Below are 27,944 nucleotides of genomic sequence, written 5' to 3'. Positions count from 1 at the left end.
AGAAATTCGGGGGTATGTCTATTCACCAAAAATGATTGTAATTGAGCCCCGCAACCAAAAATAATTTTTCCAGAATGATTTGAAATTTTTCAATTTAATTTTTTAATAACTTTTTAACGAAGCCTCAATCAAGAAGTTGATATTCTTGATTTTCGTCTTATTTTGGCCTCCAGAATCTCTCAAAATTTTTCCCAGGGCTGGCAGAACACCCTATATATTAAGTAATTGTTAAATATCTAATATAAATAGCGAAAATTGTCTTCACAGACATTTTTATTAACGGCTATTTCGAGGCTCGCGAAAAACTGTCGGGAAATAAAGTTCGCGAAACGGACAACGTCGACTCTAACCGTAGTCTAAACAACGGGCAGAGTCGGAGTGTCAGGAAAAATGTAATTCAGTGGCGCTCGGGAACTGGTCGTTATTATGCATAAGGACCCCGTGTCGCGATTATAAGGATCGTGGCAAGCTCGTCCTTCCGCTATGCATTCGGATCCCCTCGGAATTCGCTGCAGCTACCCTTTGGCGCCAGCTGACGTACGCCATAGGGCGCGACAGCTCTCTAGCATTTGATATCTCTGCCAGCATCCCTGACTAACAACAGGATCGAGCCTCCTGTTTCGCGAGGGGGCCATCTCGAGTGTCTCTCGCTGATTTTAATGAAACTTTTCAGCTTGATGGATCAATTAAAATCGTCGAAGGGACGCTGCCTACAAAACCGAGCGTTCCGTTTCGTCCGCGATTTGAAACTAATTTTTTTCTCTGCGTTCGTTAGCTTCGTCGTGGTTTAAATGCAATTTATAAAGTAGCCTTCGTCGGTCGTTCTTCTCGTAATATCTCCTTTTTCTTTAATTTTCAGTTTTGTGATTTCCCCGTTTTCTTATTATTATTGTCTGCTGCATTATATTAATCAACAGAGGCGGAGAGGTTTCCTGACGCGGTTTGAAGGACGCGTAGGTGCCGGTATAGCCATGTCACGAGTATGCTCCACCGGTTGCTCGAGTGTTTTCGTACTCTAACCCTTAATTGGAGACGCATGCCGACGCAATAATACTACCGAGAGTCGTAGGGTTATTTCAGGTACGTTCCCTAGGGCGACGTCGCGAACTTTGTTTCCCCCCTGGAAGGCCTGTCAGTTTGCTCCAAAGTGACACTCGACGGCGAAAAATAACGAAACTACAACTGTCGAGAGATCTCGATCGAAACGATACAAACTCGCATCAAGATGCAGGAAATCCATAAGCACCGAACGTGCACTCGTTCTTTCCGAATCGCAGTTATTCAACGAGCGACATCGAAACGATAAAGGAAGCGATCAAAAGTAATTTATGGGGCCAATTTACGTCGCGGGCGATGCCACTGTTTCGCAGTTATAAAGCCGCCGAACCGTGAAAAGGAAGAACGTAACGACTAGTTAAACCAGTTACGACATCTGTTTCGTCAACGAACCGAAAAACTTCGAGGGGAACGGTTTCCACGATGCTTTTTCCGACATTTTTGCCACAACGACCGGTAAAGTTTATACCAGACGAAGTGCACGCGTCGAAATAGACGATCGAGAACCTCCACCAGTCGAATTAGTCCGGATTCAAAACGATATTACATTTATATTCGACGAACTATCGCCGGTGCATGCATCACAAAGTCAGAAAACGAATTTAGTTACTTAACCGATGGCGGAAGTTTCGAAAAAAAGTCGTTTGGAGAATCGTATAAATAACACAGAATGGATCAATATTTTTAAAACTTTTGTAGAACATAGACTCTCTACCTTCGGATAGAAACTGAACGTGCCTCCATAAATTACGCCCGCTCACGTCGGAAGAAAAATAGATGTCTGTTATTTTAGCAACGAAAGGAACTTTTGCAGTATAAAATTCGTTTTGCTTCGTCGTTGCTGCAAATTTTCGGGAATCGAAGGGTACCGTAGTTCGTCAGGACGGCAAAAGCGCAGTAGAATTGATCGCTACGTAAATTTAACAAAGCTTTCATTAAAAAACCAGCCGTAAAGTATTTACATGGGAACCGTAAAAATTCTCCGAATCGATGTGTACTAAATTTAATTCCGGTTACGTTTCGCATTTTATTTCTCGCTATTGGCCGGACGAATTTACTCGCGCCGGAGCTACGGAATGCACATACATTTTACGTCGCGACATATTTTATATTTACTGCCTTGATAATGTTACAAATGCATTAACGTTCGTTCGCGAATCAAAAATAATGGGTCCACAAATTACGGTCGACGGTTCGCGTTTTGTACCTTTTCGATTTCAAATAAAATAAATACTCTCTGCGATACTTGTTACGCGTGTAATAAATATTCTTGTATTTTTTTCTTATATCAATTTTGTAATATCGTTCGAAGGGTAAAGGGCAGCCCCGCGATCGATACGCGAAGCTACGTTTTTTTATTGTTATTTCGACGTTTACGGTCGCAAAACTTTCCATGCCAACGGTTTTTACGCGAAAAAAAAATTTCCCCGTGTAAATTTCGTACGAAAGGTTACCAGAATTCATCGTTCTTGTATCCACACCTTGCACTTGCCGCGAATGAAATTTTCGCACGATCGGTCGCCGTAAATTAACTCGCGCGTTTAAAGCCATCTTGAAAGCGTTACGTTTCGCCTCGCGATGCCCTTTTTGCGACGCAATTCTTTCTCTAAGGCTTAATTCGCCGCCCGTTTAGAAACCGGGCCCCTTATCGCCGGCATTAATGCTTCATTAACATAACTAAACGAGTTTGTTATCCGGCCGTTTTACAGTTGTACTTTTGTCAGTGATAAATGGCGGCGCCGCTACCGGGCACTGCAGTAGATAATACACAGCTACAGTCAGACACGGTTTTCGTTTTCTCTCCTACGTTTCCTATGGAAAGTTTGTCGAGGAAATTAATCCTTTCGACTTATACTACTAGTTATAAAAAAGGTCTGAGTCACGCGTCAAACGAATTGTGGGAAGCTTTGGATATTTTAAAATGCGAAATTTGCCGTAAGTTGTAACTGATTTCGGTTTCCAACAGACTCTTGAGGGGGTCTTCTGAGATCTAAGATGTGTTTTTGGTATTTTTTTGTAAAGAAATTATGTAAGTTCTTGCATCGACGTTTCTCATATACAGGGTGTTCGGCCACCCCTGGGAAAAATTTTAATAGAGGATTCTAGAGGCCAAAATAAGACGAAAATCAAGAATACCAACTTGTTGATGGAGGCTACATTAAAAAGTTATTAACAATTAAATTCAAAAATTTTAAATCGTTCTGGAAAAATTATTTTCGGTTACGGGGGTCAATTACAATCATTTTTTGTGAATACACATATTTTCGAAATCCTACCCACTTTTGAGAAAAAAATTCGAGTAAGTGGTGAAAGTTTTGAGTGAAAAAAAAGACTTTCGAATCGTCTTGGAAAAATTATTTTCCGTTGCGGGGGTCAATTGCAATCATTTTTGGTCAACAGACATACCCCCGAAATCCTAACCATTTTCGAGAAAAAAATTCCTTACCGAAAATCTAATTTCAGGCCAGAAATGCTTCTTCGAAATGTCATGCGAATCTTTAAAACACCATAACTCCTGAACAGATTGGACGATTTTAATGTTTAAAAAAGCAAACTACGCGTATTTTGCTAAAGAATATGTAGAAATTGCAAAAATATTCGAAAATGGTCCTTGACCCTGCAAGATGAGAAAAACCCCATAAAAATGGTCCAATTTTCAAACAGCCATAATTACTACAATAGTGAATATATTTCAATGAAACTTTTTTCTGAAGTAGAGCTCATGGGTACCTACAAAAAAGTATTAGACAACTTTTCTGTAGGGCGTCAAATAAAATTACTAAAAATGAAAAAGGAATTTTTAAGAAAAATCGACAGGGGGTAGGTACTTAAATTATCTATTATTTATTTTTTCGAAGAAAAAAAAAATTTTTAATTAATTCTAAAAAAATTATTTTCAGTTGCGGGGGTCAATTGCAATCATTTTTGGTGAATAGACATACCCCCGAAATCTTACGCATTTTCGAGAAAAAAATTCAGTACGCTCGGAACTGTAAAGGTTAATAACTGTTTAACGAAGCCTTCATCAACAAATTGGCATTCTTGATTTTCGTCTTATTTTGGCCTCTAGAATCCCCCATTTAAATTTTTCCCAGGTGTGACCGAACACCCTGTATATTTATTACTCTTCCAGTAATATTCACAAATTTTTACAACGAGAAATAGTCGAAATTAGTGTCAATACAGAGCCTCGTTAAGAGCCTTTATTAATTTTAGGAATTTAGTGATGTTTCTGCATACATATTTCTAAAAACACCGAATTTTTGGCCGTTTACAGTAGAAGAGCCCCCTTAAGCGACTCTTTATTACGTATTCTCTTCTCGTGGTTTATTGTCTGGGGTGATTTTATCGCTAACTCGATGTGTTATCTCAGCGAAGTAGAAAGAATGGGATGCCGAAGTTTTTACTTGGTCTCTCGAGAGCTGGACGCCATGGAGATAGCGACCTTCTAATTTCTCGATAAGACTCGGACGAGAGAATAGTAACCGTTAAAGGGGCACCCGCATTTCACACCTGCGGAGAATCGTTTTTCCGTAAAATACCGAACGACATCGGAAATTAAGCGTGGAAGGAGGGAAAAAGATGCCCTTTCTGGTTTTGTAAAAGTTCCTATTCGTTTCAACGATTTGTAACGCTTCTTGTTGGAGCTTCGAGGTTGATATAAGATGGGTCCACGACACACATAAGATCACATAATATGTTTTTAATGTAAATAATACTCGATGTGAAATTTAACGCGTTTACGAATTATTCAAAATTGGATTTGTATTTGGGTTAAGGATCGAATATGGCTTTGGTACGTGGCTTGAACGGCTACGTCAGGCAATAACTACAAACTGGAAGTTGCATAACTACACGGTGTCGGATGATGCATTGTTTACAGAACCACGAAACCCAGGAAGCAACATCCGGCCAGGCGTAACACTATTCGCTGCCTGTGCGTTAATTAGGGAATTAATATAGAAAAGATACATCGAAGTCGCAGTAGTAATTGAAACGGACTCCATACGTTACGATACATCCCCTATAATCTTACACAAATCGTACTAATTCTGATTAATTGTAAACCGTAATCGCTGCACCTATACGTACTTCGGATAACCATAATCGCATTATCCGGGGACACTCGGGTTAAATGATTCTATCTATACCACCGTAGATGCGTGTAAGACGCAGGTCAGATCCTCCCCTGTGCCCCTCTAGTCCAAACAAGATGTATAATAATTTTATTAATTAAAATTTGACTCATAATAAACGGTCCAGTTGCAGTTTTACCGTTTCCACCCCTTTCAATTATATATACAAGGTGTTCGGCCCACATCTGAGAAAAATTTTAATGGAAGATTCTAGAGGCCGAAATAAGACGAAAATCAAGAATACTAATTTGTTGATTAAGGCTTCGTTAAAAAGTTATAGAAACATTTCCTGCCACGTAGTATATTTTCGGTAATGAATTTTTTTCTCGAAAACGCGTAGAAATTCGAGGGTATGTCTATTCACCTAAAATACTTGTAATTGACCCTTGTAACTAAATATAATTTTTTTAGAACGATTTGAAATTTTTTAATTTTGACGAAAAATTTCACACCTTCTCGAATTTTTTTCTCAAAAGTGGGTAGGATTTCAGGGATATAGCTCTTCACCAAAAATGATTGTAATTGACCCCTGCAACCGAAAATAATTTTTTCAGAACGATTTGAAATTTTTTAATTTTGTCGAAAAATTTCACACATTCTCGAATTTTTTTCTAGGAAATGAGTAGGATTTCGGGGATATAGCTCTTCACCAAAAATGATTGTAATTGACCCCTGCAACCGAAAATAATTTTTTCAGAACGATTTGAAATTTTTTAATTTTGTCGAAAAATTTCACACATTCTCGAATTTTTTTCTAGGAAATGAGTAGGATTTCGGGGATATAGCTCTTCACCAAAAATGATTGTAATTGACCCCTGCAACCGAAAATAATTTTTTCAGAACGATTTGAAATTTTTTAATTTTGTCGAAAAATTTCACACATTCTCGAATTTTTTTCTAGGAAATGAGTAGGATTTCGGGGATATAGCTCTTCACCAAAAATGATTGTAATTGACCCCCGCAACCGAAAATAATTTTTTCAGAACGATTTGAAATTTTTTAATTTTGTCGAAAAATTTCACACATTCTCGAATTTTTTTCTAGGAAATGAGTAGGATTTCGGGGATATAGCTCTTCACCAAAAATGATTGTAATTGACCCCTGCAACAGAAAATAATTTTTTCAGAACGATTTGAAATTTTTTAATTTTGTCGAAAAATTTCACACATTCTCGAATTTTTTTCTAGGAAATGAGTAGGATTTCGGGGATATAGCTCTTCACCAAAAATGATTGTAATTGACCCCTGCAACCGAAAATAATTTTTTCAGAACGATTTGAAATTTTTTAATTTTGCCGAAAAATTTCACACATTCTCGAATTTTTTTCTAGGAAATGAGTAGGATTTCGGGGATATAGCTCTTCACCAAAAATGATTGTAATCAACCCTCGAAACTAAAAATAATTTTTCCAGAATGATTTGAAATTTTTCTAATTAATCTTTTAATATCTTTTTAACGAAGTCCCAATCAAGAAGTTGATATTTTTGACTTTCGTCTTATTTTGGCCTCTAGAATTTTCCATTAAAATTTTCTCTATATCCGCGTACGCAACGTTTTCTCCGATCTTTCCGAATAGTTAGTCGAGAAATATTTATTTTGCAAATTCCCTCCGCAAATTGGATACCCTGTTTGCGCATGAAAAATGTATCGGGTTCGGCAGGAGCTTTCGAAAATCGCCGCGTTTCGTGAAAATATTTGGATTGGCCAAAGAGCCGGGACGATTTTGATTAAAAAGTTCGCCGAAAATCGGGCCAACTTACGCAAAATCCAGTTAACAGCGGGGGTGTGCTCGCAGCGTTTCAGTTCCCGTTGGCCGGGCGCGAGAGGGACCCGGATCGTTAGGTTGCCGAGGCCGAAGAGTGGAAGACATAACGAAGGGTGAATAAGCGAAAGACACACAATCTCGGTAATGGGAAGACCGCAAAAAATGGCGTGAATGGAGGATTCAGACGGAGGCAGCCTCGTCAAGCGGGACTGTCGTCTCCGCTGCGAACGCCCAGAGGCCCGCGCGACTCTGTAATTAAAAAGTAGAAACGTAGACGGAAATTGTTGACGTTCAAGTTCCGGACGTCGTCCTTTTTTTTACCTTTATCCCGAAACTATCCGTCTCTCTCCTCCTTTAACCTGCCGCAGCTCGCGTTCCCCTTTTCTGTCTCCGTCCATTATGCGTTTCGATTCTCTAATGAAGTAAACGTTCGCCGCGTCGTAAGGAGGATCGAGAAAAGGATTCGTTCGGTCGAGGCCAATTAAAATCTAGAGCACCGCGACTTCCGCCCGGTAATTTCATTGTTACGACGTCGTACCGTCTCGCGGACAACGAACCCATCGAATTGTTATCGGTACTCGGCCTCCCATCGATTACGTTTCGAATTTATTACGATCCAAGGTATTTTCTTTAGATTTGCCTCGCGATGGAAAGTGTCCGAATCTGGTACAATGGTTTCGCTGTTCTGCTGTTTTCGGTTTCTTCGCGGGAGTCGATACCACCCGTGGGATCGATACGATATCGAGCCGCTGGAAAAGCTCGATGTCCATGCATTTCAACGTTTCCTTGGCGCTCTACGATTGCATTCGGGTTTCTTGCTCTATTTTTCCCAGCAACGATAACGGGGTTCGAACCAAACCGAGCATGCGCTCTCTCTCGACTTCACCTGGCGATATTACGCAACTATTAGCAACTTTTACTTTCAACAACAATGTCTACGATATGTGCTTCCTTCCAAGCACTTCCTGTTAATGAGATCAGGCAGTCAGATTGATACAAATTAGCCTTTTACACGGTGTTTTGGGTTCTGTCGCGCTCGACATTTTCATCTCCCAAATTTTTCACCACAACGTCATCAAACTTTGATATTTAATTTCCAAATATTATTACTTTCTGCCTGGTCCCCTTAATCCTTTGCACTCCGAATTATATTTCAATTTTGTTACCAGCAGCTCCTAACACTTTCAAGTGTTTTATTTGAAATTTACGTTAACCAATAGGGCAATTTAAACAAACAGATTCAATTAATTATCTCTTTGGTTTGGAGTTGGAAAGATATCGAGTGGGACTCGACAAAGGAGCTTCTGTCTTAAATGTTCTCTGGCTCATACGCGAAATACTGAAAGAATCGTTCCATCACGATCGCTCGATTACCGAATAAGTAAATCAGTTAAAGCATCGAGTCTTCAACGAGTCATAATTAACGGAACGGCGGTCGTCAAACAGTTTAATGGAATCGCGAAGAGGAGCGTATCGATTCCATTAAAGGATTGACTTGTCACGAACTGGAAGAATAAAAAAGGGCCACGTTAGCGAGTAACCATGCGCAGCGTTTATTTTCTCGGAGGTAAATTTCCTTCGACGAGATACCACACCGTACCTTGCATATTCCGCGCGGACCTCGTCTTTTCGTTTCATTTTCCAGCGAGGTTTCTGCTCTCGATCAGCCGCCAATATTTCCACCCGATACCGATAACATTGCGAGCACACCGTCGATAGAACGGCCAGAAGAATTACTTATTTCCGTCTTTTTCCACCGGGGCGAGTGTTTCTTAAAACGTCGGACGGAACGAAAAAAACGAATATTTTTGTCCCGCCGGTCGAAATATATCGGTTTCGCGTTAAATTTTCCGAGCTGGCCCGTTCGAAAATAGAGGAAATAGAAGAAACGGGCGTCGGGGATAGTTTCACGGAGCGTCTGACGCCGACGACAGCGTCTCCGAATCGAAATCGAAGAACTTATATTCCGGAATCCAGTTTCCGTCCGACCATTCGTGCCATGGATTCCAACCTCGTGCACCTTTGCGCTTTTTAAAATGTGACGCATCGAAGGGTCGAACCATCGGGGAATTCGCACGCCGCAGCGTCGAACTGTGTCGCTCCAAGAATCGCAATTCCTTCGCTGATTGTATATTCGCCGTACGAAAGGAATAATTCACTTTTACGGGGGGACGCGTTGCCATTCGATCCGGAAGGTAGCTAAAAGGGGAAACTGATTAACGACGGAACTGTGTTCGAAGAGTTCGCTGTAACGGAAACGCGCCAGTAACTAGATCAACTTTATTTATTAAAATGTAAATTTTCGTCCCGCTCCAGTTGCATCGCGATTTGTCGCGCCAAAATTTAGCGGAAAAAGGGTGGAAGTACCGAGCTAAAATATAATTTCTTAATGTAAATTTCGAGCTGTGGCGGTTTTAATGATTTTTTAAACGGGAAGCAGCGGATAAACCAGAGTTTGGAAGGGGTCGTTTCGCCGAACGAAAATCCGTTGAATTTTTATAACGTGCCGCGACGCGAGCGACGCTATTTTCTGAAAAATAATGCCCCGTTATTCCGGCGGACGCCGCGGCAAAGGTAGAACGCCATGAAATTATATTCCGCGGCTCACGGGAGAAAACGGCCGGGAAAGTACGTCAAGCTGAAAATCGCAATTTCTGCTTCATTCATTGTGCTCCTTTCGTACGTCGGGCCTGGCAATGGTTCCGGATCGATTCGTTTGAGGAACCGAATGATCCCTCGACTCGGAAGGCGGACCTTCTTTACCCGTGCGCATCGAATTACCTTGACATAATACGAGCAGCTTGCTTTTCCCTTTGGTCAAACCACGGAAACGACAGAACTCCTTTGACGTTAAGGTACATCGGAAATGATGCGGTTTCCTCCAGACCGCCATCGTTTGCAACCATAAACCGTCTACTGTTCTATACTTTCGCGATTCTTCCCTGGTATTCCTGCAGTTGACGTGCTTTCGCAAACTTGGTAAAACTACCGTTTTAGTTATAATAATTTCCCAATACCATTCTTATCAACCATCAACCACCAATAATGTGAAGAGGAAAGACCTAATAGAAAGAATAATCATGACAAGGCTGCGAACGGGACACTCTAAATTCACACACGAGTACCTAATGAAAAAAACCGGACCACCAACCTGTAACCTATGTTAATGTAGAAGATACAACGTCCAAAGACAAAAATACAAGTTAACATCACCAATAATGAGAAGAGGAAAGATCTAATAGAAAGAATAATCATAACAAGGCTGCGAACGGGACACACACGAGTACCTAATGAAAAAAACCGAATCATCAACCTGTAACCTATGTTACTATAGAAGATACAACGTCCAAAGACAAAAATACAAGTTAACATCACCAATAATGAGAAGAGGAAAGATCTAATAGAAAGAATAATCATAACAAGGCTGCGAACGGGACACACACGAGTACCTAATGAAAAAAACCGAATCATCAACTTGTAACCTATGTTACTATAGAAGATACAACGTCCAAAGGCAAAAATACAAGTTAACATCACGTACATCACCAATAATGAGAAGAGGAAAGACCTAATAGAAAGAATAATCATGACAAGGCTGCGAACGGGACACTCTAAATTCACACACGAGTACCTAATGAAACAAACCGAATCATCAACCTGTAACCTATGTTACTATAGAATATACAACGTTCAAAGACAAAAATACAAGTTAACATCACGTACATCACCAATAATGAGAAGAGGAAAGATCTAATAGAAAGAATAATCATGACAAGGCTGCGAACGGGACACTCTAAATTCACACACGAGTACCTAATGAAAAAAACCGAATCATCAACCTGTAACCTATGTTACTATAGAAGATACATCGTCCAAAGACAAAAATACAAGTTAACATCACCAATAATGAGAAGAGGAATGATCTAATAGAAAGAATAATCATGACAAGGCTGCGAACGGGACACACACGAGTACCTAATGAAAAAAACCGAATCATCAACCTGTAACCTATGTTACTATAGAAGATACAACGTCCAAAGGCAAAAATACAAGTTAACATCACGTACATCACCAATAATGAGAAGAGGAAAGACCTAATAGAAAGAATAATCATGACAAGGCTGCGAACGGGACACTCTAAATTCACACACGAGTACCTAATGAAAAAAACCGGACCACCAACCTGTAACCTATGTTAATGTAGAAGATACAACGTCCAAAGACAAAAATACAAGTTAACATCACCAATAATGAGAAGAGGAATGATCTAATAGAAAGAATAATCGTGACAAGGCTGCGAACGGGGCACTCTAAATTCACACACGAGTACCTAATGAAACAAACCGAATCATCAACCTGTAACTTATGTTACTATAGAAGATACAACGTCCAAAGACAAACATACAAGTTAACATCACGTACATCACCAATAATGAGAAGAGGAAAGATCTAATAGAAAGAATAATCATAACAAGGCTGCGAACGGGACACTTTAAATTCACACACGAGTACCTAATGAAACAAACCGAATCATCAACCTGTAACCTATGTTACTATAGAAGATACAACGTCCAAAGACAAAAATACAAGTTGACATCACCAATAATGAGACGAGGAAAGATCTAATAGAAAGAATAATCATGACAAGGCTGCGAACGGGACACTCTAAATTCACACACGAGTACCTAATGAAAAAAACCGAATCATCAACCTGTAACCTATGTTACTATAGAAGATACAACGTCCAAAGACAAAAATACAAGTTAACATCACCAATAATGAGACGAGGAAAGATCTAATAGAAAGAATAATCATAACAAGGTTGCGAACGGGACACACACGAGTACCTAATGAAAAAAACCGAATCATCAACCTGTAACCTATGTTACTATAGAAGATACTGTGAGTTATATGAACAAGAATATATTTATTAACAAAAACAACCACACTACACAAAAGATACAGGCAATCAAATAATCGCTGATGTAAGTGTATAATTTTTCCTTTTTCTTTTCTCTCACTTTCACTCGTCTTTATCTCACATATGTTTCCATCCTCTCTCTGTCAATCCTCAATTCGTACTGTTCCTTCGACCTAACGTACGGTCGCTCACGCTCTCTGACAAATACAAACATTCGACCACAACTTCCAAACGAAATTCACATCCTTATCTGTGATAATCATATTATCACAGATACAACGTCCAAAGACAAAAATACAAGATAACATCACCTACAGCCTTGATGTCACGGAAACATATAGAAAGTATCCAGAAATATCTAAAAGAAATCAACAACTACCACATAATATAACCACACCAAAAGAAGTGAACCCAGCACCAAGTCGTCGCTAATGACTCGAAAGGGTATGACCAATATTACTGCCTTTCTAGTACCGTTTCACCACTTCGTTTGGAAATCGTAGTCCACCTTATATATATTTATTACTTTTACCGTAAGAATCAGAGTGTAAAACAACGAATTGTAAAATAGGATCCCCATTCGTAGAGCTCGAAATTTGTAGTTTATGGTGCGTCGAATGCGCATTACGTACGTATGTTTTACGTCGATCGAAAATATATGTGGTACGTGAATTCGCGCGCGTATTTATCGAGAGGATTCGTTCATATTTCATTCGAAATAATCGATGCTCGTTTCATTCCGCGCTATCGCGTTAATATCGATTACCGGGGCCGAATAAAAATTTCTAAAGCGACAAATCTGCAAATATTCTGTACAAAACGTTCGATGGAACTATGAATATTTACGAGCGTGATCTTACGAGCCCAACGTTAATTCCCCATAGGCAGAACCGGGCGTGCACGCGAAAAAGGAAAACCTCGGGACTGTTTAACGTGTTCCGTGTTTCGCCTAGTTCGCGACGGAAGTCGGCGGGGCAACGATTTACAGTTAAATGGATTTCGAGCCGTTCGTCGTCGCTTCCTTCGAAACAGCATCTGCAACGAGATCCCTCCTTCCCCGTTGGTTCCTTCCATTCGAGGACAGACAACAAAAAGCAGACGCGTACTTTGAGAATCGTCGCGACTGAAAGCCACTCGGTTTCCTCGTATACAACTACCGCGCGACGTGGCTTTCGACGAAAAGCTTTCCGCGCTACGTACATATTCTACCGGGGGAAGAAGCATTCTCGTTTCTCTTCCCTTGGTCTTCAAAGAACCAGGCGAAGTTAGACGAAATACTTTAATAGAGCCGCCGTGACGCTTCCCCGAGAGAAACGAGGAAAAGGGAAGCTCCGCGCTTTATGCCGATTATTACGAGGAAGCTATTAGACTGCTAACGCCCGAGGGAGTGCACCACTTTGGAAGGCCCATACTGGCCATTGTCTGCGTGTCAGCAACGCCGAGCGGAAAATCAAATTTGCCAGGAGAGAAATTCGCCGGCTCGATGTTAACACCCGGTACGAAGTTCCTTTCAAAAGTTGCGCGCCTAGCGTGCGCCCGTTTTGACTTTATTCTCCTCAAAATTCGATTTTTCTTTCCCATTTTCTTAAAGGATAGAATCTTAGAAATATGCGTGCAAAAACGTATCACTGAACTCCTAAAATCAACGAAGGTATACGTATTGCTCGATCGAGCTACACATGCTTGATCTTTTCCGAATTGGCTGATTTTTTTCCTCGAAAGTACGTAGAATTTCGGGGGTACGTGAAAATAATTTTTCCAGAATGATTTGAAAATTTTCGAAATTTCAGGGGAATCGGAATGTCAGTGTCGGACATTGTATTTTCGGTAAAGAATTTTTTTCTCGAAAGTGCATAGGATTTCGAGGGTTTGTCTACTCACCAAAAATGATTGTAATCGACCCCTGCAACCGATAATAATTTTTTCAGGACGATTTGAAATTTTTTAATAACATTTTACCGAAGCCTCAATCAAGAAATTGATATTCCTTATTTTCGTCTTATTCTGGCCTCTAGAATCTCCCATTAAAATCTTTCCAAGGGGTGGTCGAACACCCTGTATATCGATGCAAGAACTTGCATAGTTTCTTCATTAAAAAAACGCGTTTTACAGTAGAAGACACGCTTAGTTAGCAAATCGATCGCCAAATGGGCAGAGATTTCTTAACACTGGCGGTCGGAAAGGTTTCGTTGGATTCCGATCGATATTCCTCTCTGCCCTTATCCCTAGTGCGTCCAAATATTCTAAGCGGTTTTAGCCATGAAAGTTCTCCAGCAGAGCGTGCATTGTTCGGCTTTATCCGAGGAAGCCGAGCGTTCTAACGTAAATGGTCGATGTTAAACTTTCCATCGATAGATTGGTATTTATAGCTGACCTGTATTTCATTTAACCGAAACTATCGGCGCTTCGTTGCTAGAGCGACAACTTAATGAAGCCTCCTCCGGGTACCTTTGTTTCTACCGGAAGGTAATAGCGTGTAAAGGTTGTCGAGAGACATGACAAGCGAACGATGTCCGAGATAATCTCGTGATTGCCTTCGGGCTCCAATTACACCCTTGACACGAACCGTATGGAATCTCAAGATTACCTCCTTTAGCACCTCATACTTCGTTTAAGGTCTATAAGCATCCCTGGCTTCGAGTCATCCTCTCCTACCATTTTGCAGTTACCATCTGCCCACGTTTCTGCAAACCGAAGCCAGATAATTTTATTCTTCTTTTTTACATCCCCGTAAATCGTAAGTCAGTCATTGAGATTCGAAACATTGCTTTATCGTCGCATTCTGCAATTCTAATTCCTCGAATAATTCTCACATATCGTTCTAACGTCGTCGAGAATTGAAGAATTCAATTTCCCGGAAGAATGCGTACCGTGTTTTTAGCAGCCAAGATTGTTACGACGGATATACCGTAATGCGAATTCCAACAAGTCGAGTAGAACTGACACGAAAGGAAAAAAAATAACCGCCTGCGAGTCGCGAGCGCTAAATGTGGAACGCCGGGGACGCAGAAATTATGGTTGTATTCTTACCGCGCGAACGTGCTACCAATTAGTCCTTTGACGTCGCTGATGGTAATTACCGCCGTAATTGAGCCAACTCAACGAATTTTCAGAAATTGTCATCGACGCCAGTAGCTACTCCGCGCTTTAACAATTTCAATTTATCAAAGTCGTCTCGTTAGTCCGTCGTAACTTCGTTCAAAGAATTTGTGTTTCAAATGCCGCGGACGTTTAAGCCGCGCTTTCCTTCTCATTAGTAAAATTTCTCCGACGTTAGAATCGTCGCTGGTCCAATTCGTTTCGTTAAAAAATTATTTTCCCCCGAAATTTTTAATCAATGTTGCTCGACCAGGAATTCGTAAGAAATTGCGTTGCTTCGAAAAAAGATGTATAAATAAGTGTGCTTCGAACGACACCCGGAACAAATATCACAAAAGTTTTTTCCAATATAATGGAAGCGTCGGTGTACGATTCATCGAGGAACCCATCGAAGCGAAGAGTAAAGATCCGTTGGAAAATCCCGAAGCACTTTGCAAGATGCATTTCTATACTCGCGAGGCGCGTTTCTGGAAAACTATAAATGGAAAGGTATTTTTACCAAGTGCACTGCCGAGCGGCGAAAAAAAAGGCGATTTCTAAGCGAAACGCATAAAAGAGTAGAATAGGCGACGAAGGACGGGGTCGAGAATATTTCATGAATAAATCGAGAAAGTCGAGCCGTATAAACAAGTACTAAATTCATTCTCCGCCGTGGTGCCAACTGTCGAGCAAATTTTGCATCGTCCCTTTCGAAATAACTTCGATCGTACCATTTGATCCAAATCGGATCATTTTTCTTATTGCTAAACTTAACTATATGGCACTTATCTAGATTGAGGGACAATCTATTTAACGAGCACCAATTCTGAAGTCTGTTAAGGCGTCATCTAGAATTGATTGAGCACTTTGCTGATTACAAATACATTTATATATCTTGAGATCGTATAAGAAAAATTTAGTGTTTGAATTAGAAATGTTATTAATATACAGGATATTCGGCCACCCCTGGGAAAAATTTGAATGAGGGATTCTAGAGGCCAAAATAAGAAAAAACTCAAGAATACCAATTTGTTAATGGAGAGTTTGTTAAAAAATTATTAACGTTTAAAGTTCCGCTCGTACTGAATTTTTTTCTCGAAAGTGCGTAGGATTTCGAAGGTATGTGTAATGACCAAAAATGATTGTAATTGACCCCCGCAACCGAAAATAATTTTTTTAGAATGATTTGAAATTTCTTTTTTTCGTCGAAAAATTTAGGCACCTTGTTGATTTTTCTTAAAAATTCGTTTTTCATTTCTGATAATTTTGTTTGACGCCCTACAGAAAAGTTGTCTAATACTTTTTTGTAGGTACCCATGAGCTCTACTTCAGAAAAAAGTTTCATTGAAATATATTCACTATTGTAGGAATTATGGCTGTTTGAAAATTGGACCATTTTTATGGGGTTTTTCTCATTTTGCAGGGTCAAGGACCAACTTTTCGAATATTTTTGCAATTTCTACATATTCTTTAGCAAAATACGCGTAGTTTGCTTTTTTAAACATTAAAATCATCCAATCCGTTCAGGAGTTATGGTGTTTTAAAGATTCGCATGACATTTCGAAGAAGCATTTCTGGCCTGAAATTAGATTTTCGGTAAGGAATTTTTTTCTCGAAAATGGTTAGGATTTCGAGGGTATGTCTATTGACCAAAAACGATTATAATGGATCCCCGTAACTAAAAATAATTTTTTTAGAACGATTTGAAATTTTTTAATTTTGATGAAAAATTTCACACCTTCTCGAATTTTTTTCTCGAAACTGGACAGGATTTCGAAGGTATGTGTAATGACCAAAAATGATTGTAATTAATCTCTGCAACCGAAAATAATTTTTTCAGAACGATTTGAAAGTTTTGAATTTGATTGTTAATAACTTTTTAACGAAGCCTCACAAATTGGTATTCTTGACTTTCGTCTTAGTTTGGCCTCTAGAACCCCCTATTAAAATCTGTCCCAGGGGTGGTCGAACACCCTGTATATTATATCGTATTCAAAGAACAACGGTTCGTCCCTTTGCTCGTCGAACGAACTTTGAGAAATACAAATTTTTTGCTCGACGAGAGTTAATTATTCGCGCGAAATACGAGCCTCGCCGGAATATTGTGTGTCGACGCACGCGTTAATTCGTGTTCGTAATTGCGACGTACCAACGTCAGTTTAATTAAAACATTAAATATTCGTAGTCTCGATATCCCCTCCCCCTCCCACCCGTTCGTCGAATCAATCCTACCGCGGGAATAAGCAACACGCGAAATTAAATAATCACTAAAACTTTTCGAATTTACAATTCGACCGCCCGTTTTCGCGAATCGATAATTGCAGTGATTCTATCGAGCATTTTTCAACGCAACGTACGAGGCAGAAAAGCATCGTTGTTAACCGAGGAATATATGGTTCTTGAAGAGCAGGCGGTAGCAAAGTCAAAGGCAATTTATGAACTCGAATGAGTTTGCGAGCCGGGTCGGCGGAGTTTGTTTATTCGTTCGAAAAGCGCGGGAACCGAACGCCGGTAGCAACGTTAGCTGTGAACTTCGTAACTGCGTAGCTTCTTCTGCTACCGGGCTGATTATTTATGGACCTGGGAGTACCTTTCTTCGAGGAAGAAACCCTCGAACGTCGGCCCGGTTGGAAAGTTAATAACTTGCTGAACGAAGAGCCGAGAAATGCCGGGGAAAAAATTCAAATCTTTGGAATTTGTTAGGAATTCCGGCGCTTGGGAATAATTTATGATGGAAATTCAGAAGGGAACTTTCAGGAAAATGCAATCTGCCGATGCTCTATTTCCTAATTACGTTTTAACGCGGCGCAAAAGTAGCTGGGAGAAAAGAATACGCTAGTTTCGGATATTGTTTATTCCAAATTTCGAGGGACTCGAGCTCGCCCAACGCGAAGCGACTTTCGGGAAACAAGAGTAAGTTTTCGGTTCGTAAGAGTTCGGATGGACAGGGTCGAGATGGGAAAACTAGCTGTTCGACGAGCGAACCGTGAAATTGAGAGTGTCTAAGCTCGCGGTACGATGTTTCTGTGAATTAGCTTATCGTTCGATAAGGAAAGACGCTGTAAGAACGTTCAAGTTATCAAATGAAGCCTTCTTGTGGCGATCACACACGTCCAGTGCACCGAATATAGTGTTTCTTTTGTTACTTCGCAACAAAGAAGTATCGAGAATTTGCGCGTTTGCTGCATAGCTCGTGCAGCTGTCCGTCGAAAGATTAGAAGAGCAAACCGGGGAAGATGCATGCGCAGGGTGGCCGTAGCTGGACAGAACTATGCGAGCAAACTTCCCTGGCAGAATGTCCAGCTAACTATGCATCGAACGACGCGAACTGCGCAATGTTTGCCCCGATATACAGGCGACGGAAACTGCGAACAGCAAATCGTCGCTGACGAAATCAGATTAGGACGACAAGTTTACGCCGAGTATCCGAATCCCAGCAACGGGCTGTGCTCTGATTACTACGGAACTTGCCCGCGAATTTCTATATTCCTGATCCTCCTTCGTCCCCGATGAAATCGTCGTTGAGACGCGGTTCAACGCGCGCCAACGGGCTCGCAAATTTTCCTCGCGGAACGAACAACGTCTGAACGGAACGGAAAACTTAACGCCGTCGCTGGGAAGCTGAATTTACGAAACCCCCGAACGGGCGCGAAACGCGTGCTTGTTTCGCGTCTGCTTCGTAAATTCACCAAGTTCCCGCGTTTATTACGCGGCGTTAAGATTTGATTAGTCGCCGTTTCCCTGCGATTTCGTGCTCCAGGATTTTCCAACGGGAGCTACGAAAGATAATCTGCGCTGTGGTCGTTCTTTCGAAACGCAATATCGCGATCGCGTCTGGCGGAACGAAATTAAAAAATGCGAAAAAAAAAAGGAACAGAGGCTAAACAATTCTATACGCGCGACGTTCGGCCTCGTATCACGGAAGTGGTTCGTCAAATAATCGTAAAATTTAGTACGACGACTTTCATACGCGGGTTATTGGAGACATTAAATTTTCGAAAAAGTTTTACGACCAGGTCGGGAAGATATTGACACGGGGGGGTGGTGCATTTCGTTTTATAACGCGGAGTTACGTTGCGGGGATAAGCCAATAGGACCCCGTGATCCGGCTCTCGGGTCGAAAATTAAATCGAACGCATAATTCGGCTAGAAAATCCTCGTCAGCTTATTTCCAGGTCTTATCGGTAATTTAAAAGCAGTGTCTGCCGACCTCGCGATTTGTATATCGTCGCTGATATTCCCGGCGATTCGTTGGTTGCATAATTTCAACGTCGAAACGCAATCTGGACATACTTTGCATGGAAAACTGTGTACGCGATACCGTGCACGGTGGGATGTACTAGCTTGAATTATCGCGCAATAAGATTGTTCTCCGGGTATCGATTCTTTCTAAAAATGACGCACGACAGTTGAATTTTAGATACTGTCTCTGCAGCGTGGTTTTAACGAAACGTGATTGAAAATTAATACGTGTCATAAATATACCAACCGGTCTATATTTAAATATTTTTACTGATTAGGAAAAGATTACGATGATGATCTTTAGAATAAGGTACGATGCTATTTAAGTAAATAAAACGAATGAATTATAATACTTTAGCGTGTATAATAGAAATGGTTATGTGAAATACGAAATTTCAAGCGTTTCTTTGATGTACGAATCTATAACATTTCAAGTAAAATGAACAGCATGGATTGCACAAATATGTTGGAAAATTACTTAAAACCCTTTTGGGCAGAAAACGATGATCCAAATTTAATTTTTATGCAAGACTGCAGAAAATAGTATCCCTCTTTTAAATTGGCCTGCACGTTCCCCTGATGTTTTGTAATAATCAAAAATTTGCAAATGTACAAAAATGAAAACTTGCAATTATTGAATTTTCGATATAATTTGTAGTGGCGATGGTACATAAATGAATTTCGTTTACAGTTGGTATATTTATGAAAGACAGATTGAACAGTACATCCGTCACTTAAGTTATTAATTGCACTAAATTAACGGAACTGCATTTGAATATCTATTTTTATAGTACTGTCTAGGAATAGAAAGTACTATTATAGGTTAATTTATTTACAACAGATCAAATTCCTTACATTTTAAGGGGTTGGTTTATCCATGAAACGCACTGCAGCGTTCAGGAAGAGAACGTTGAGGCGTCGTTGGCCGAGTTTATTTGACTAATCGGTGGGAAATACGTGGTTTATTAATCGAAAGGGTCGACAATGAGTTAAGTAGTTAATATGGTAACGAGAGACAGGGTGTCCGGGCGCGTGTTTAATAAGTTTTCGAGCGGGAAAGTTGAAGTCAAAGACCAAGGAGGTAAGAGCATAGGTGTAGAAGAAAGGAGAGAAAAGCGGCCACTAATGATTGGTGCGCGGCCGTGCGCGCAGGTTCCTCGAAAGGGGTGAGAAGTTTGAATAGGTTGCCGAGGGCGTAACAACGTTCTAGACGTGTATGCCTCGCCTCGCCTCGCCTAGCCTCGCGCGTCCCTATATACCACTAAGTACAATATAACTCTCTCTTCTCTCTCTTGTCGCTACGGTTTGACATAACGGCCCTGAGCACCGGGCGAGTTTAGAACTAGCGACCTCGGCTTTATCTACGGTCCACGGCTGAGATTAGCGAAACAAAGAGCCACCCCCCTCGCGGAATGCGGTTTTCGCCTCTGAAGATTCGTCATCTTCGCGGAGACGTCGACCCCGTCGCTCTGATAAAAAATTAACGACGCCCCCGAGCAACATTTCCATACGAAGGAACAGCTAACTAAAAATAACAACCAATAAGATCAACCATTTCTAAAATTTAGAACGAAAATCGTAGACAAATCGATTTATTCCCTTTTGATTATCAGTTTGAAAAATTAACGACGTCTTTGCGCAAAATTTCCATACGGGAAGAACAGCTAATTAAAACTAATAAGATCGTAACTGTTTCTGGAATTTAGAACGAAAATCGTAGACAAATCGATTTATCCCCTTTTCTGTATTAGTTTGAAAAATTAACGACGCCTTTGCGCAAAATTTCTATACGGGAGGAACAGCTAATTAAAACTAATAAGATCAACCATTTCTGAAATTTAGAACGGAAATGGTGGACAAATCGATTTATCCCCTTTTGTGTATTAGTTTGAAAAATTAACGACGCATTTGCGCAAAATTTCCATACGGAAAGAACAGCTAATTAAAACCAATAAGATCGTAACTGTTTCTGAAATTTAGAACGAAAATCGTAGACAAATCGATTTATCCCCTTTTCTGTATTAGTTTGAAAAATTAACGACGTCTTTGCGCAAAATTTCCATACGGAAAGAACAGCTAATTAAAACCAATAAGATCGTAACCGTTTCCGGAATTTAGAACGAAAACGGTGGACAAATCGATTTATCCCCTTTTGACTATCAGTTTGAAAAATTAACGACGTCTTTGCGCAAAATTTCCATACGGGAAGAACAGCTAATTAAAACTAATAAGATCGTAACTGTTTCTGGAATTTAGAACGAAAATCGTAGACAAATCGATTTATCCCCTTTTGATTATCAGTTTGAAAAATTAACGACGCCTTCGCGCAAAATTTCTATACGGGAGAAACGGCTAATTAAAACTAATAAGATCAACCATTTCTGAAATTTAGAACGGAAATGGTGGACAAATCGATTTATCCCCTTTTGTGTATTAGTTTGAAAAATTAACGACGCCTTCGCGCAAAATTTCTATACGGGAGGAACAGCTAATTAAAACTAATAAGATCAACCATTTCTGAAATTTAGAACGGAAACGGTGGACAAATCGATTTATCCCCTTTTGTGTATTAGTTTGAAAAATTAACGACGCCTTCGCGCAAAATTTCTATACGAAAAGAACAGCTAATTAAAAATAATAAGATCAACCATTTCTGAAATTTAGAACGGAAATGGTGGACAAATCGATTTATCCCCTTTTGTGTATTAGTTTGAAAAATTAACGACGCCTTCGCGCAAAATTTCTATACGAAAAGAACAGCTAATTAAAAATAATAAGATCAACCATTTCTGAAATTTAGAACGGAAACGGTGGACAAATCGATTTATCCCCTTTTGTGTATTAGTTTGAAAAATTAACGACGACTTCGCGCAAAATTTCTATACGAAAAGAACAGCTTATTAAAACTAATAAGATCAACCATTTCTGAAATTTAGAACGGAAACGGTGGACAAATCGATTTATCCCCTTTTGTGTATTAGTTTGAAAAATTAACGACGACTTCGCGCAAAATTTCTATACGGGAGGAATAGCTAATTAAAACTAATAAGATCAACCATTTCTGAAATTTAGAACGGAAACGGTGGACAAATCGATTTATCCCCTTTTGTGTATTAGTTTGAAAAATTAACGACGCCTTCGCGCAAAATTTCTATACGAAAAGAACAGCTAATTAAAAATAATAAGATCAACCATTTCTGAAATTTAGAACGGAAACGGTGGACAAATCGATTTATCCCCTTTTGTGTATTAGTTTGAAAAATTAACGACGACTTCGCGCAAAATTTCTATACGAAAAGAACAGCTTATTAAAACTAATAAGATCAACCATTTCTGAAATTTAGAACGGAAACGGTGGACAAATCGATTTATCCCCTTTTGTGTATTAGTTTGAAAAATTAACGACGACTTCGCGCAAAATTTCTATACGGGAGGAATAGCTAATTAAAACTAATAAGATCAACCATTTCTGAAATTTAGAACGGAAACGGTGGACAAATCGATTTATTCCCTTTTGTGTATTAGTTTGAAAAATTAACGACGCCTTTGCGCAAAATTTCCATACGGAAAGAACAGCTAATTAAAACTAATAAGATCGTAACCGTTTCTGAAATTTAGAACGAAAATCGTAGACAAATCGATTTATCCCCTTTTGACTATCAGTTTGAAAAATTAACGACGCCTTCGCGCAAAATTTCTATACGGGAGGAACAACTAATTAAAACTAATAGGATCAACCATTTCTGAAATTTAGAACGGAAACGGTGGACAAATCGATTTATCCCCTTTTGTGTATTAGTTTGAAAAATTAACGACATCTTTGCGCAAAATTTCCATACGGAAAGAACAGCTAATTGAAACCAATAAGATTGTAACCGTTTCTGAAATTTAGAACGAAAATCGTAGACAAATCGATTTATCCCCTTTTCTGTATTAGTTTGAAAAATTAACGACGTCTTTGCGCAAAATTTCCATACGGAAAGAACAGCTAATTGAAACCAATAAGATCGTAACCGTTTCTGAAATTTAGAACGAAGACTGTAGATAAATCGATTTATCCCCTTTTGATTATATTAGTTCACTCTGCGTAAGAAGGGCAATTTTCTTTTCTTTTTTTACAGTTAGCCGCGTTTTCGAATCGATAGATAGTCGCACTCCCGCCTGGCCGTAACTTCGTTTCGAGGGGAATATCTGGATAAAACTGTCGAGGAGAAACTTCGTAGTGCTTTTGCATGCTTCAAGAGCTCCTTAATGGTCGCTAAGAAGAGCTTATTGAAAGAAAGTTACCTCGTTTAAATCCAATCCCTTTAGTTCCCCGCATTCATCACGCATGCATGAACCTACTCCCAGACGAAATTCATCGCGGACTTGGCGGTGGGTGTATTCAATCAAAAGTTGCCTCGCGTCCGGTCAGCCGAGTTAACCACAAGTTGCAGTCGAGGCGTCGGTTTAACTCGCGACCACTTTACTTCAAGACTCTTTTAAATCACGAAACCGTATCGCTTTGAGCCGCTAATCGAATTGATGCTCGATCGTATTAGTTAAAGCAACCGTTCGACCGTGGCTAATGAACTTTGCTCGCTTGTACTCCGCGTTTGTGTACAGGAAATTTCACTTATAGTTGAAAAATAAGCTCGTGAATATCGAAAATCATCGAACAATATACGATACTCGCTTTCACGAAGATATCAAAGAGTCAAGCGGGATACCGGGATAGATCTGCCAGAAGGTTCTTTGAAAATTTTCGCCAATATTTGCTCCGCTATGACATGTTTCGCGAGCGTGCAGCAAAATACTTTAACGCGCAAAGTAGAGAATGTACGACCGATGTCTCTGGAGATGGGTAGAGACGTCTGGCCAATTTATTAAGCAAACATTTACACTCGACGTGCTGTACCTTAAATCTCCGAGACTGGTTGGTAAATCTCGCCTTCGTCTATTTACGACGACTTATGTCGGGCGAAGAAATTATTCGCGTTTTATTTAGCTTCCGTGGAATCCCCAGCCGGGCATTCTATTAATTTTTACGCGTTGAATACGATCGATCTGTAAAATAAATGTTTAAAATTGAAAAGAATTTTATCAGTTCGGAAATTTGCATAATCTAATTGAAACTTGAATGGACCCACGAAAGTTATTTGAAACAACGAATAATACGATCGCGTATAAATCAAAATTATTCGTATATAAAATTGGATGTTTCGTACGTAGCGTATTTATAACACGGTATTATCATCGAAGCTTTCCTCTGCAATGATTAATTGCAACAACTTATTGCGCGTTCAAAACGTATACTATATAGCTATAGATGTGTAGCAGTTGCACGCGAATCCGTCCATTCTACAGATTCCCGTGATTAATTATCAGAAACCAATATGACTGCGAAGATATATTCCCGCAGGAAACCGTAGTAAAAACGTCACGAACGCGACGATCGGGAAGAACAAAAGAACAAGCGTGTGTTTGTCTTTGTTCCCTCGAAATCGTTATCGTTTCTATCAATTGAATCTGTCAATGGATACATACATATACACGACAAACACAGAAATTTGCAAGATTGGTTTGTTAAAAGAGTCTTTAAAATATCGTGAACGACATTTTTATCGATTCTCGTAAATTGATTCTTACGAAATTTGCCTTGCTATGTAACAATATTATAACCTTATCGAGTCGACAATTTAGATTTCCCTTCTTACGAGAAATCACCCTCTCTCGTCGGTTCTTTCAACAGTTTATGGGACATCCTGTATTCAAACCACACACACGACGCTTTATTGCTCCGCGTTTATTCTCGAACGATGAAAGTTTGCTCCGTCTACTTTGTGTTCGAAAGCATTGGTCGACGTATTACTAGTTTCACTTGATCTTAAGTATATTTACCTAGGTGTCGACTCACGTTAAAAGCTCGCGGTCTTGAAACGGCAAGACGATAGATCAAAGAAAAACTGTTCGTATTTTCACAACGACTCGATACCATTTTTCGATGTAGAATCAACATTTGTTACGAGACTTTTAAAGAACGTTAATTTTATTATTATAAAATTGTTTCCCTGTTTTGCAAATCACCATATTTCCTCTTTGTACTTAGAGTCTAAATCAAGATCAACGACATAAGCGTATTTACGTGTTTGCTCGCACCTATCGCGATATATTTTTGATATACGATGTTTACTTTGTTTTTAGCTCTTCTTACGCTGAAGTATCGAGAGAACTTTTGAAATTTCATTTCGAATAAAAACAGAAAAGAACCAAAGAAAAGTAATATAATCTGACTAGAGAACAAGGTGTGGCGATTGATAAAATTCAACAAATATTCGCGGAGCTTTATTATCCGTGAAGATGTGCTCTTATCAGGAAATATTAGCCTCCTTGGGTCGTTAACCTGCTACCATTTGTCTACTTTGTATTTCAGTGTTTCTTTATCTTTCAGAGGAGCACGCTGACAGCTTGAATATGGTTATGCCAGGCGTGATTTACGATTCGAGTGATCTTAACACCTTCTATCTCTGTAAATAGGAAAGTACGCCTAATGAGTTATTTAATACGCTCGTGCAACATCGGATATCAAACTCGCGCGGCAGTTCCACGCGACGACAAATGGATTTCGCGATAACTAAGAAACCGAACGAGCCACTTTGTATTCGGAATCAGCGGCCAATAACTGGGTCGTAACGTGGTCGTATCTTACCTTTGGATTGCAGTTGTAACGGTTTTACTTCGAGGCGACGCCTTATTGTGGAAATTACGCGACCAAGCGCGAGGAAATAAACTCATACGAACGATAACGCGTTAATTGAACAAGTGGACGGCAATTACTGTCGAGCTTGGTGGAAATCCAGTCGCACCGTCTGTCCCGCGCGCGTCTTAGATAACGATAATATTGTAACAAGGTTTAAAGTACAACTAATTCGATCGTGCCACGGCATGTCGTATTTATTTAGCCGCGTGTCAAGACCACGTCGGCGTACAAACGACCAACACACTTTTTCTCCTTCTTCCTACGCGTGACATTCAAGCAGAAACAGAATTTGAAAAGAAAATAGTAATACGACTCGATGGTAAAATATTTACGAAATTTTCGTGCAACGAACAACTTAATTATTTATCTCGTGTTTATTCCTCCCGTATTCCCGTGTAAAACTTTGTTCTGCGCATCTCCATTGCGTCGGTGAAACTATCGGAGGCCTCAGGCCCGCACGAATATCGTGTGCATACGGGGCCCCATCGAGTTTTGTTGAAAATTTTCTTTAACGAATACGTTGATAACAAATGGGAGAATGCCTTTGATTCGAGAAACCGTGATACAAGTGGAAAGTCGGGTATGAACGCTTTGTTACAAAGTTATACGCAAATATCGCAGGATTACTCGAAAGTGCACGGAGAAACCTCGTGGAAACGTTGCCCCGTGACACAGGGAGACGAAAAGAAGTAAAACGAAACCTGTTCGCTTGCGTTTCATAACAAGGGGTATACACGTCGAACTTTTGGCTAAATTATTTTTTTTAAACGCGATTGCACCTGTACTCGAGCCAATTAAAACTATAGAGAACAGTTCCACGAACGCTTAAATTATAGAAACGCCTTAATCGCGAGTATGTCGTAAACGAGACGACCGTTTCGGGCGAGGCAGGAGATTTTATATTACTCGAGAAAGTCGAGGACACTTTTCTTTGAATACTTTCTCTGTAGACTGCACTAATGAGCGGAACGATTACATTCTTTCCCTTATGGTGCAGGGAATAGTGCCTTTGTCCCGACGAAATTTCGCGAGAAGACGGCCTCAGCTAGGAAGCTGCTCGCGTCTGGGAACGCGCGATACACCGACAATCCGAAACGGTAACGCAAAATGTTCCGTTACCCGGGAATAATCACCGTCCAGTTCGTTTTCTCGATTCTTAAAACGGAACGATCGCAAAAGTAGCGCTTGTTTTCGCGACGGAGACAGAGAAGACACCCGGAGGGGCTAGGAGGCGAACGGGTCGGGGACGGAACTGTATGTTTTTCTCACGTAATTAGCCACTTCGAGCAAGAAACGGCCCTGGATGAGAAAGGAAATGGTTCTGTCGGGAACATAGAACAGGGGACGATTTTACTGAAAAAGGGAAAATAATTAAACGGGTTTTTTTTCGTCGTGCAAACACCTCTTACTTCGTAGAATCCCATTCGGGGTTTAAAGGCCGCCCGTGAAAGTAACGAAACGGTATCTTCTTTTCAGTCCGTAACGGAGGACAAAGAAAGACGAGGCTCGTAAAATACACTTTTGCGAGGCAATTAATGGCTTCAAAGTGCACGGGAGTCGGACTGCCCGACCCTTTGTACGTCTTTAAAGCGAAGATAAAAATCTAAGATGAAACTATTTACGGTAGAATACAAAATTAAAACAGCATAGTCAATATTTTTGTCACCGAAGAATAGAATAAAGTTTCCAATCGCTGCAATTTTAAACAGTATCGTAGCTCCGCGATATGGGTAGAACATTCGAAAGTTTCAAGTATGAACGTTGATTCCGGAAACTCATTATTACGGTAGCGATGAACCGATCACGTGTTTCAAGTACGTGACTGTAATGCAAACTCCCCAAAGTTGAAACTTGATCGAATCGGACAAATCTCAGGAATTTACCCAAGAACTCCGCGCTGGTCCTACAACTACAGAAGGCAACAGGATTACGGGCTTGGACCTTGATTAGCTGTTCGTATCCTCGTAGTTTGTTTCGACGGTCGAATTTAATGCTCGAATTTTAATT

The 27,944-nt window shown here is 40.1% G+C and overlaps 1 protein-coding gene across 1 annotated transcript in view; it reads right to left on the bottom strand.

Annotated features, from left to right (window-relative positions):
* Positions 1-26,093, bottom strand: part of LOC143341754 (lysosomal acid glucosylceramidase-like) — a 90,168-nt gene extending 64,075 nt beyond the window's left edge. The window contains exon 1 of the mRNA XM_076764911.1: positions 25,887-26,093. The gene's annotated coding sequence lies outside the window, so the exon portion shown is untranslated. The remainder of the gene's footprint in view (positions 1-25,886) is intronic.
* Between the last annotated feature and the right edge of the window lie 1,851 nt (positions 26,094-27,944).

This window comes from Colletes latitarsis, chromosome 1 (assembly GCF_051014445.1).
Source record: "Colletes latitarsis isolate SP2378_abdomen chromosome 1, iyColLati1, whole genome shotgun sequence".
NCBI lineage: Eukaryota > Metazoa > Arthropoda > Insecta > Hymenoptera > Colletidae > Colletes > Colletes latitarsis.
This window is presented reverse-complemented; position numbering and strand designations above follow the sequence as displayed.